Source organism: Capsicum annuum, chromosome 11, assembly GCF_002878395.1.
Source record: "Capsicum annuum cultivar UCD-10X-F1 chromosome 11, UCD10Xv1.1, whole genome shotgun sequence".
Lineage (NCBI taxonomy): Eukaryota > Viridiplantae > Streptophyta > Magnoliopsida > Solanales > Solanaceae > Capsicum > Capsicum annuum.
Genome location: NC_061121.1, coordinates 83,373,920 through 83,386,188, shown reverse-complemented (window position 1 = coordinate 83,386,188; position 12,269 = coordinate 83,373,920).

The following is a 12,269-nucleotide window of genomic DNA, read 5'->3' as shown; positions in this document are numbered from 1 at the left end:
AACTTTAACCTAGATTTTGTAGCTCAACCGTCATATAATAGTACCCACAATCTATATGGGGCTCAGTTCTCACCCCCTGGTTGGGCCCCAATGTGTATAGCCATATGAACTGGAGAAATATTATATATATATGCATGAGGGACTCAAACCCTTCAATCATAGACTAAGGTGACTCAAGAAACCGATCATTAAATGTGATATAATTAATTATCATTTTTATAACAATACATTATTACAAGTAGGTAAACCAAACTATGTGACAAAAAACCTTTTTCCTTGAGAATTTCTTAAACATATTGAGGGAATACAATTTCCAAAACTATAATCAAGGCAAAATCATCAAATTGGGGTTTAACCATGACTCCTCAATTTAATCACTATTCCTATGCACCCACAAGTTCAAAACCATATTTAAAACATGAATGGTCATAATTAAACCAAGGGAAAACATTATTCAACAATAAGCATTAAAAACCCTCAACCCTTGTTATAATACCAATATGGATATCTCATGAACAATACTTTAAAATATGAGCTTTTAACATATTAACAATAAGGGAAGAATAAAATTCCTCAAATACTAAGAAATTTAGGGAAGAGAGCACAAATGAAACCCTAGATGACCATCTCTTTTAGAACCCTAACTTTAACTTAAATGAAGAATTATAGAGAGTATTTATGAGTATTTGATAGAGAATAATAGGCTAATAAAGTCCCAAAGATGGTTTTAAGTCATGGGGTCAAAAGGTTAAAGTGGAAAATATCCAACATACCCTCAGTTTAAAAAATAAAAAAGTGTCTCCTTTGGCTGCGAGTCACCTATCAACTCATAACCACACCTTATGTCTCGTCACTATGATTCATAACTAAAATAGTCTCTAAGTACCCCCATCTACTGTTGTCCTTACGACTTATTCAACCGACTCATCACATGACCCTACGAATCATTGGGTCCAAGTTATAGTTAGAGTAAAACCCAATTAGGTGAACACACGACACATTACAAAATACCCTTCTTATGAATAGTTAGGAGTCTATACAACTCATTAAGTCTAGTCATTATCAAAGCAGTGACTTAGGAAAATCCTTACGGGATTATTATAACTGTCCCATGACCCATACATATTACAACTCATCAGGAAAGTCGTTGCTATGGCAAAAAGCTCAGAACTCAAAAAAAATTCAAGGGCCAAAATATGGGGTGTTTTAAATATTTCTCTTGATGGTTTACGGACAATATTGAATCATGGATGGTTGGTTGACTTGAGTGGATCTTGGATCACATTGTTAATACACTAATTGGATATTGGAAACTCTCATTTTGGTTGGTTGTTAAACTTACATCGACATATCATACTCATTTATGAAACATTGGTACCACAATGGAAATACTTATAAAATTGGCTTTTTATGATAGAAAATATGATATCTTTAAAAACCCTTTATAGATGTATGTGCAGGAGAGGAGTTATATATATTTCTATTGAATATTAGTTGTATATGGGTTGATGAACCCCCTATGTATTCTATCTAGGAGCAGAGCTCAGTAGGTGTTGGTTGAAGAACGCCCCATGGGTCCTACTTGGGAGCATAGCACTATAGGTGTATTCAGAGATTGTGTGATGACCTCGTGCATCATCATCACCATCATCATCTTCATTGCATTCCATATATTGTGCTTATTTTGTTATTGTATTTTTATTCTTGACTTGATATCTATCCATTTGTTTTATCTTCATATACTTGTATTTGGTGTATGTGTATATTTGTTATTCTTTCCCCTACCTGTATTTGTTAAATATGTATATAGTAGAATTATTGGTGGAGACGGTGTGGGATACCATTTAGGACATACCTGATTATAGGTGACATGCCTATAGTTTGTATTTGTATGCTTTATTTTCTACTTTATTTAGTTGGCAGATGATACCTACTGAGTAAAATAGACTACACCCATCCCTGCTATGTCCTTTTGGTGCAGATTCAGGTATGAATGTGCCACACATATAGCTGATTCATGTAGTATTTGGGTTTATTCGAGGTAGTAGTTGATCTAAACATTTGGAGTTGACCACTACCTTTTACTTCTTTATACTACTATACTATGTCTTGCTGTATTTAGAGACAAAGTTTGTTTCCTGTTGATATCCTATCTTTATTTGGACTTTGAGTTGTATTAGTGGTCCTTACACTATGTCACCAAGTTTTGAGCTTTGGTTTGGTAAATTTTATTATATTTCCACTATTATCATATTTGTATGGATTAGCTACACTCTAGAAGCCTTGTCCTAGGTTTTTGGTATTGATTTTCCTTGTTATATCAATTTGGGTGATAGTCTTACTTGTCAAGGCTTTCCATGACAAGTGTTATCATGACCCTTATTTTTGGGTCATGACAATTAATTTTATAAAGTCAAAGGTAAAAGGACTTGAAGAGTAGGGTAATAATGACTCAATCGAAGCAAATAAGAATGTCATTGTTATGCTAAGATCGAGGATCCCAAGCCATCAATATTAAAAGGGGTTCATGATACACAAGAGGTAAAGATCTATATTTGGAACATGGAGAACTATTTCATTCATGAAAAAGTAAAGGAAGATAAAACCATGATCAACACTATTGTGTTGTATCTATCAAAAAATGACATGCGATACTAGAGAAAAAAAGTGGCTAATATTGAAAGAGGTATGTGCATTATTAGCACATAAGATCAGTTTAAGGTTGAGTTTGAGCATCAGTTCTTTCCAAATAATGTCTTGTATATGGAATGATACAAACTTAGAGAGTTGAGGTAGACAATGAGCATATACCACTTAGTAAAGGAGTTCACCACCCTTGTGCTCTCATCCCTAACTTTAACAGTGATGACTTATTATTCCCCTTTATGGATGGTTTGCAAAATTAGGTTAAGCAGGAGTTTTAACATCAATAATTCACTAATATAGACAAAGCCAAGATAGAGGCTAAATCTATAATAGAGTTCAGGAATGAGAAGTATTACAAAGGTAGAAGAAATAAGTCAAAGGATAGAATTACTAAAAGTAGGGTAAGGTATGGTAAAATCAAGGAATTACATCAACAATACACCAAAACTCAAGATACCAATAAGTTCAATTTGAATAAAGTAATTGACGGCCAAAGCTACACCAAAAAGAAAGTGCAAGTTGAGAAGAAGGAATTGTCATGACCGGAGACTACCCCTAGTCATAACACAGTGTTTGGAACCACAAGTGATCCCAAGATAACCCATGATCTGGCATACTACTTAAGAAACTAAATTACATGGTGTAAAACCAAATTTATTAATCTAAAACAATGTCATGACAAAGTCTGAATAAATGAAATACTCATACATTTTACATTGTGATAAAACTAAGAAGGAAACATAAATCACATGTAATGACTCTTACTAACTGTCTGTGAAGCCTCTACTATACTGAATATATATAGCTGACACATGCCTCCAACTACCATAAATCAATACATATGAATAATCATAATATAGTACATTAACTACAACTAACTGAAGGTTCTTGAACTAGGAAAACTCATTACCTGCTGGCTGGAAGCTGCAAACTATTTGATTATAATGTGTAGTCTACAACTGGTACCTACATTATGCGAAAATGTAGCATATAGACATATATGTGGATCAGTACTTTGGAATGTACTGAGTAAGTAGGGGTGAATGCTATAAGTTAAACGGATTAGATACATAATCTTAAAACATGTATGCTAAGTGCTAGTAGACTCACCAAGAGACTGAAATCAATTAAAAGCTGAAGTATCTTAAAACATGCGTAGCAAATATAATCTGACAAACTGGTGAATCACTATACTTAGTTTCTTAAATCCTTACTTTTGTTGAATAAGTAGAACTGAAACTATGAAGCGGTAAAACATGAATACTGTATGAAAATCTCATGTAAAGTTGAATATACTATAAAACTAAACTAAGGGCATGCATGGATACTGAGCATGAAAATATGAACATATAATATTTGAGAATGCAAGGCCAAGCATAAATATATTTCTGAGGTAATTTATAATCTGAAAGACTTAAAGTTGTATAATTGAATAACTGAAAATCTGTACACTTAGCCAAGCAAACATGAGCTGAAATACACTGAATATTGTACTAATACTTTGGGAGGTATCATGTAACTGACATTCCCTAATCTAAGCTAATTGAGGTCCAACCTATAACCTTTGTTAGAAGGGTTTTAGTATCGTGTCACGGGTACTAACACTGGATATATGGATGCACTAACATGGTGTCCCAAAAACTAAACAGACACTCTCTACTGGCAGGTACTCTCATGAGATATGCGTCATCCCTTAGCTGGCAGGAAGATATCTCAAACCTATGCAGGCTATATAGTTCTATAACTCAAAGATTGCTACTATAAGTCACACCCTCTACTAAAAGGTAAGCCCCCACCCCTAGGTTCGCTCGGTGCTAAGTCCTACTCCCAACTGAACTAGCACTGAAATTATGAACTGGTGCACGCACTAAAGACTGATATGCTCAAACTTGGTTTTTTGAAAACAGACAGTGCATACATAAGCTAAAGTAACCATAAACTTATAAACTGAGGTATTTAACACAAAATATTACTGGTGGGTTTGTTATAAAAAGAATAATCTGAGTATGGGGATAAAATCATGGTTCTGACTGACTTGTTACTTGAAATTTTGAAATCATGTAAAAACACCTAGGTATCGAGTATTCATAACTCACCAGCGCTGAATGATTTATAAAATATGATATTAATGCTTAAAATTATAGTATGGAAATCATGGTTCGAAGATACAAAATATAAAAATCTCACCAAGTAAGTGAAGAGGAACTTGAACATGGGAACATGTTAAACATGAGTAAACAACATGATTACGTGTCTAAGTTCATAATTCGATATTATAACATGAATTTCACTTGAATAGGACATGGGAAATCAAAACTTGAAGCATAAGATAACCTAACTTTTCATGGAATCATACTTGAATATGAATTGAGTTCAAAATACTAAGGGAGAACATGAATTTAACTCATCCAAAACATAATAAATTTCATATTAGAGAAGAAACTCATACAATACTTAAAAAGGGGGTTTTGATCTCAATGGGTGAAAGGACCCATTGATGAACATCCATATACCTCAATAGATGGCTTTTTCAAGTTTTCTTAAGGGTTTTTTTATCTTGGAAGCTTGAATTCTTTATTTCTTGAGAAAGGGGCTTGGATATTATTCTTGGGAAGGGATGAGAGTTTTTGAATCATGACTTGAATTCTTAGGGTTAAGGGAGTGGAATTTAGGTGTTTAAAGACCCCTTATATCAATTAGGAGTGATTAGGGATGATTTAGGGGTGTGAAATAACTTCAAAGCCCTTGATTTAAGTCAAAATAAAGAACTTTTTGCACTATCAATCACCATACAATGCACAATACTCCCCCAAGACAAGGTGGGTAATGTATGGCCATCACACAGCCCCAAGTGGGCGATACATGGCCATCGCACACCCTTGTTTTTTGTTATATTTTGAGATTTTATTAATCAAAATTAATTAACGTCTAGTACAAGAATGGACCAACCCATTCTATATTAGCCCAAAATGAATAAAACCTACCGTTTTACTTCTAATGTTAAAATAAAATAAAAATAAAGTGGACACTATATAAGTCTAGTAGGGTGCAAAATTGAGCTATTGTTTCCCCTTGTTACTTTTGCCTCTTTTGCTATTGTAGCTATGTATCTGTTTGTCCATCATTATTTTACTTTGCTTCAACTTTGGGTGATTAATGAAGTTCCATGGCCTCTATTGCATGAATCCCTTTGTAGCTTGCACAAGTAAGCTTTTTGTTTTATTACAATTTTGCTCTCTATTAGCTGTTGATACTCTTTGTACAAACTCAAACTGTGTGACCTTCTTTTTATTCAGCTCTATTCTCTAGTGGATGGAATATTGTCATGCTTTTTGAGAGGGATCAAAGGATCTAGTCAAAGGAACAATGATACTTCTTCCAAGTAAGTAACATTCTCCATCTTGCTTTGTAATACCTTAGAAGTTTGATTTACTGAACTTCTTTTTACTCTACAGACATAGTTGGTAGAGAGATAATGGGATGCTCAGAATAAGGATTGTTTGAAATGTACATCATTCCTTAGGTTCTTGAAGTTGTATCTGACCATCAGAACCCCCATTTAATGAGAGTCCTTTTTTGTTGGCTATTGCAGAGTAGATAATTAGCCGCTTCACTATTTTTTTCTCCTTTGCATATATAAATATAAATTCTTATGAAAACTTATCTTAAGCCATCCCAGCTCTTTCATCCTTTAGTTGGTGGCAGTCTTAGATAAGGGCATTGTAGGTTATCACTATTAACTATTCTCTTTCCTATTATATGTATCTATTGGACTGATGTGAATATGAAATTTCCATTATCCAAAGCACAATTTGGAAAAAAGTCAGCTAACTGATTTCCTTCCCTGTGTATATGCTGAAATTGAATTTGCTTGCCTGAGATCAAATACCATATTTGTTGTATGTGTTCTGCTATGCTCCATGGATAGTCCCACTCCCTTGTTAGCATCTTTTTCATTGCCAATGAATCTGTTTGCATTATGACCTTTTCATACCTCATGTGATTTTAATATTTTGTTGCATTTAGAGTAGCAACTACTTCAGCTTCCATGTTATTAGTGTCTTCAGTTATTGGCCCCTTAGCATAAATTAAATCTCTTTTTTAATCCCTTAAACAGAAGGCGTATTTGTTACTTCCAGGATTTTCTCTTGAAGCTCCATCAATATTGTATTTCACCCATCCATTCTTAGGTAGTTCCCATAACACTATTGTGACTCTTATTGAAGGCTTTAACTTTACAAAATCCTTCAACATCCCTGGCCAATCTGATGAGAAATCCATGTTGGGTTTTCATACCTTTAACAACATCCTCATGTTTCTCGTAATGATCAAAATAATTCTCTGAACATTTACATCCCTTCCTTCATGTTTCTTCCTATTTCTATTCTTCCACAATTCCTAAATAATGAACCTTGGTAAAGTTTTAAAATTCACTTTCTCCCTGGGTTTTACTTTAGTTGTCCACCTCTTCAAAATTGCTTCTCTTAATCTTAATCCCTGAATATGCATATACTTACTCTTGATTGACTTTTTTGTTCTGAATTTCCACTATAGCTTATAGAATAAGGCTGTAGAAATATCATGTACCATTCTGAAACCTATGCCTCCCTCTTACTCTGGCAGGCATAAGCTCTTCCATTTCACCCAATGTCTGCCTCATCCCCCTATTGTATTACTCCAAAAAAATTGTGCAAAAGCTCTATGAATTGTGTTCATAACATTGAGGGGAGGATTCATAATAGAAATAAAATGAATAGGAATGCTTTGGAGGATATGTTTAATTAGGACAGCTCTTCCTCCATAAAACAATAACTTGCCTTTCCAGCTTTGCAACTTTCTAGTTATTCTATTCATTAAGGACTGATAATATTCCTTTTCCTTTCTCATGTAAAATATTGGACAACCCAAATAGATAAAGGGAAACTCTTGCCTCAAAATCACTATTGTTGCCTTAGCTATAACAATTGTACCATTAGATACTCCCTTATGCAAATAAAGAGCATTTTTTTCTCTATTAATCTTCTGACCAGACACTTGTTCATAATTATCCATGGTATCTGTAATCATCTTGTTCCCACTTTAACTTTACACAACATAATCATATCATCTGCAAAAGCATGATGATTAATTTTCGGACTTCCTCTTGGCATACCAAATATCTTAAACTGTTTCTCATTAAGCAAGGATTTCAAGCTTCTAGTCAACACCTCAATTGCTAATATAAACAAAATGAGAGATATTGGATCCCCTTGTTTCAACCCTATTGAGGATTTAAAAAATCCTTTAGGCTGACCATTCAATAAGATAGAATACCAATTATTAGCAACTAATCTATACATCATGTCAATTGTTTCTTCACAAAATCCTATCTTTCTTAGGACTTTTGGGAGAAATAGACACTCCACTCTATCATATGCTTTCATCATATCCAAATTCATAACAATGTTAGGAGGTTTTCCCCTTTTTCTTATTTCTGTAATGCCCCGCAAAATCCTTTTCTAGTCTGAGCCTTATAGCGTATTTGGTAAATCGAAAATCTGAGTCAAAATGTTTTAGAAATATCTTCCTAAGTATGAAATACTTTGAATGGTGTGGGAATCTATTTGATCATGAATTAAGATCATAGAGGTCGAGTTGAAAACTTTCCTATCTAGAATTCAATTCTTCTAACTATTTGATCAATCGTCCAAGATTTAAACTTAGATTCTAACACGTAACATGGATATTCCCAAAACTTTAATGAACCATACTACTTCCATCATAGCCTACTAATATCATATCTCTAAAATTATATTTTCCCCTAAACCATGAGAATTACCATTACACCAGCATACCCTAAATCAATAATATATAATCCATAACTTAGCTGGTAAGAACATCATATACTATATGGCCTCATTCGCACTTAACAAATCAAGGGTACTATCTATGCATACACACTGTTAAAACATAGAAATAATACAATCCTATATCACCTTGGGTACACCTATAGATGATACATACACTATCATACTTTAACTTCGAACCAACAAACTTAAATTCTTGGATACATTATTTACAGCCTACTGGTTCATCTTACATACAACTAGCTCCATTAATACATAATCTACTAAATCCAGACAAAAACTATCCCCACTTTACTACTGCTAAACTTCTGGGTTCATACTTTTAACTCTAGATCATATGCTACCATAGGATTCTAAGAAGGGATTTGAGGGCACATCTGACTTTGACTTAGTAATAATCTTCATGAACATGAATAAAATCTTTCAAACTTCAAAACTTAAAAGCACTGATAGGATATTTTCAAGCCTGCATATAATCCCATAACTATCTGTGGAGACTGTCTGAGAAAACTCTATCTGTAAGGATTTAAGCTTGGTAATTTTTGTTGACTTAAGAATGAGGCAGAGTTATCATGGATGGATTACGTAAAAACATGTAAAAGTTCCTTAGAGAACACTTTTACTAGACGATCCAAAACATAAAAGAAGGGAAATATTCCTTAAATTCCCTGTAGCCTCTCAAAGAAATGTACAAATGTCTCTATACTTTTCTGTAAGACTTTACTAGACACGGCTTCAAAGACACCCTAGGACACTAGAATCTTGGGATTTAATACAAAGTTTGTCATGATCAGAGACTACCCCTAGTCATAACATGGTGCTTGGAACCATAAATGATCCCAGGCTAACCCATAATTTGGCATATTGTTTAAGCAATTGAATTACATGGTGTAAAACCAAATTTGTTGAGTGGAAACATAGTCATGATAAAGTCTAAATAAATGAAATCCTGATACATTTTACAACATGATAAAACCAAAGAATGAAACTTGAATTACATATAATGACTCTTATTGACTGTCTATGAAGCCTCTACTATACTGACTATAGATAGCTGGGGTATGCCTCCAATTGCTATAAATCAATACATATGAATAACAACAATATAGTACATGAACTACAACTGACTGGATATTCTCGAACTAGGAGAACTCATCACCTACTGGATGGAAGCAGCAAATTATCTGATTATGATGTGTAGTCTACAACTGGTAACTATATTATGAGATAATGAAGCACACAGACATATTTATGGATCAGTACTGTGGAATATACTAAGTAAGCGGGGCTGAATATAATAAGTAAAACTGAGTAGATACATAATCTTAAAACATGCATGCAAAGTGCTAGTAGACTCACTAAGACACTGAAATCAACTAAAAGCTGAAGTATATTAAAACATGCATAACAAATATAATTTGATAGGCTAGTTAATCACTGCACTTAGTTTCTTAAATCTTTACTTTTGTAGAATAAGTAGAACTGAAACTAGGAAGCAGTAAAACATAAATACTATATGAAAATCTCATATAAAGTTGAATAGATTATAAAATTAAACTGAGGGTTATGTATAAATACTGAGAATGAAAACATGAACATGTAATATTTGAGAAAGCAAGACCAAGCACAAACATGTTACTAAGGTAATCTATAATCTGAAAGACTGAAAGTTATATAACTGAATAACTAAATATTTGTACACTTGGTCAAGCAAACCTAAGCTGAAATACACTAAATACTATACCAAGATTATGGGAGGTATTATGTAACCTACATGTCCTAAACTGAGCTAATTAGGGTCCAACCTGTAACCCTAGTTAGAAGGGTATCAGTACCGTGCCACGGGTACTAATATTATTTGTGTGGATCAACTAAATTGGTGTCTTAAAGGAATGAAGAGTCACCCTCTACTGGCAGGTGCTGTCATGAGATATGAATCAACCCTCAATTGGCAGGAAGACATCTCAAACCTATACTGGCTATGTAGTTCTAGAACTCAGGGACTGCTACTAAAGGTCACACCCTCTATTGGAAGGTGAGCCCTTACCCCTGGGTTCGCTTGGTGCTAAGTTCTACTCCCAACTGAACTAACACTGAAATCATGAACTGGTGCATGCACTGAAGGCTGATATACTCAAACACGGTATTCTAAAAATTGACAGTGCATACATCTGAAGTAATCATCAACTTGTAAACTGAGGTATTTAACAAGAAATATTACTGGTAGGTTCATTATAAAAATGATAATCTGAGCATGGGGATAAAATCAAGGTTCTAACTGATTTGTTACTTGAAAATCTAAAATCATGTAAAAACACCTAGGTATCAGGTGTTCATAACTTGCCAGCACTGAATGATTCATAAAATATGATATTAGCACTTAAAATTGTAGTATGAAAATCATGGTTCAAAGATTCAAAACACAAACATCTCACCAAGTAAGTGAAGAGCATGAACTTGAACATGGGAATATGTTACTCATGAGTAAATAACATGATTACATTGCTAAGTTCATAATTCGATATTATACTATGAAATTCACTTGAATAGGACATGGGAAATCAAAACTTAAAGTATGAGATAGCCTAACTTTTCATGAAATCATACTTGAACACGAATTAAGTTTAAAATACTAAGGGAGAATATGAATTTAACTCATCCTGAACATAATAAACTTCACAATAGAGTTAAAACTCATACTTTACTCAAAAAGAGGTTTTTCGGGATCAATGGGTGAAAGGACCCATTGATGAATATCCATATACCTCAATATATTGTTTCTTGAAGATTTCTTAAGGGTTTTTTTTATCTTGGAAGCTTGAATTCTTGATTTCTTGAGAAAGAGGCTTAGATTTTCTTACTGGGAGACAATGAGGGTTTTTGAATCGTGAGTTGAATTCTTGGGGTTAATTGAGTGAAATTTAGGTGTTTAAATACCCTTTATATCGATTAGGAGTGATTAGGAACGATTTAGGGGTATGAAATACCTTCAACACCCTTGATTTAAGTCAAAACGGAGCACTTTTGGCGCTAGCCAATCACTATGCAATGAATAAAAGTCACCCAAGCCAAGGTGGGCGATGTAAGGCATGGCCATAACACACCCTTTCCAATGGATTTTTGCGATTTTCATGCTACGCACGACCTTTTCATGGCCATAACTTTTTGATCGGGTATCAGATTAAGGCAAAATTGGTATCATTGAAAAGTTAACTCAATTACCTACCATTTGGTGGGTCTTGAGCTGTGAAATTACACATATATCAAGATTTATACACGTTCAAATTAGTCCCTTATAGAATCGAATACAAATATTTGGCTGAATCAAAGGCTCTTAGCTCAACTTTGCTCTAAGTGATTCTCATGATCATTTTTCACCTCAAAAGCATTCTTAACACTAGGATAATAATCATGACACATGTATTCAAATATAAATCATAGGATTAGAGTTTACATGCATAGGAATGATGGTTTAAAATCTAGCCTAAAAATGCGGGGTGTTACAGGAATGCAATATATGTTAAGAACCGCATGACTTTAGTAGTTGTCCTTTCTTAAAAAGTCTCAATTCCATAGTGAGCGACCAGAAATATAAAACGCAAGTAGAGGGTTCAGGAGCAACACAATTGGATATAGTAGATCTATGCAAAGTTGTCAAGAAATAATCTATATTGCTTGATGACAATAACAATCAATATGTGGATATCACCATGAACAACAAGCCTACTCGTGCACTACACTAGAGAAACTCACAAATTTGTTACCAAGGTTGTATCA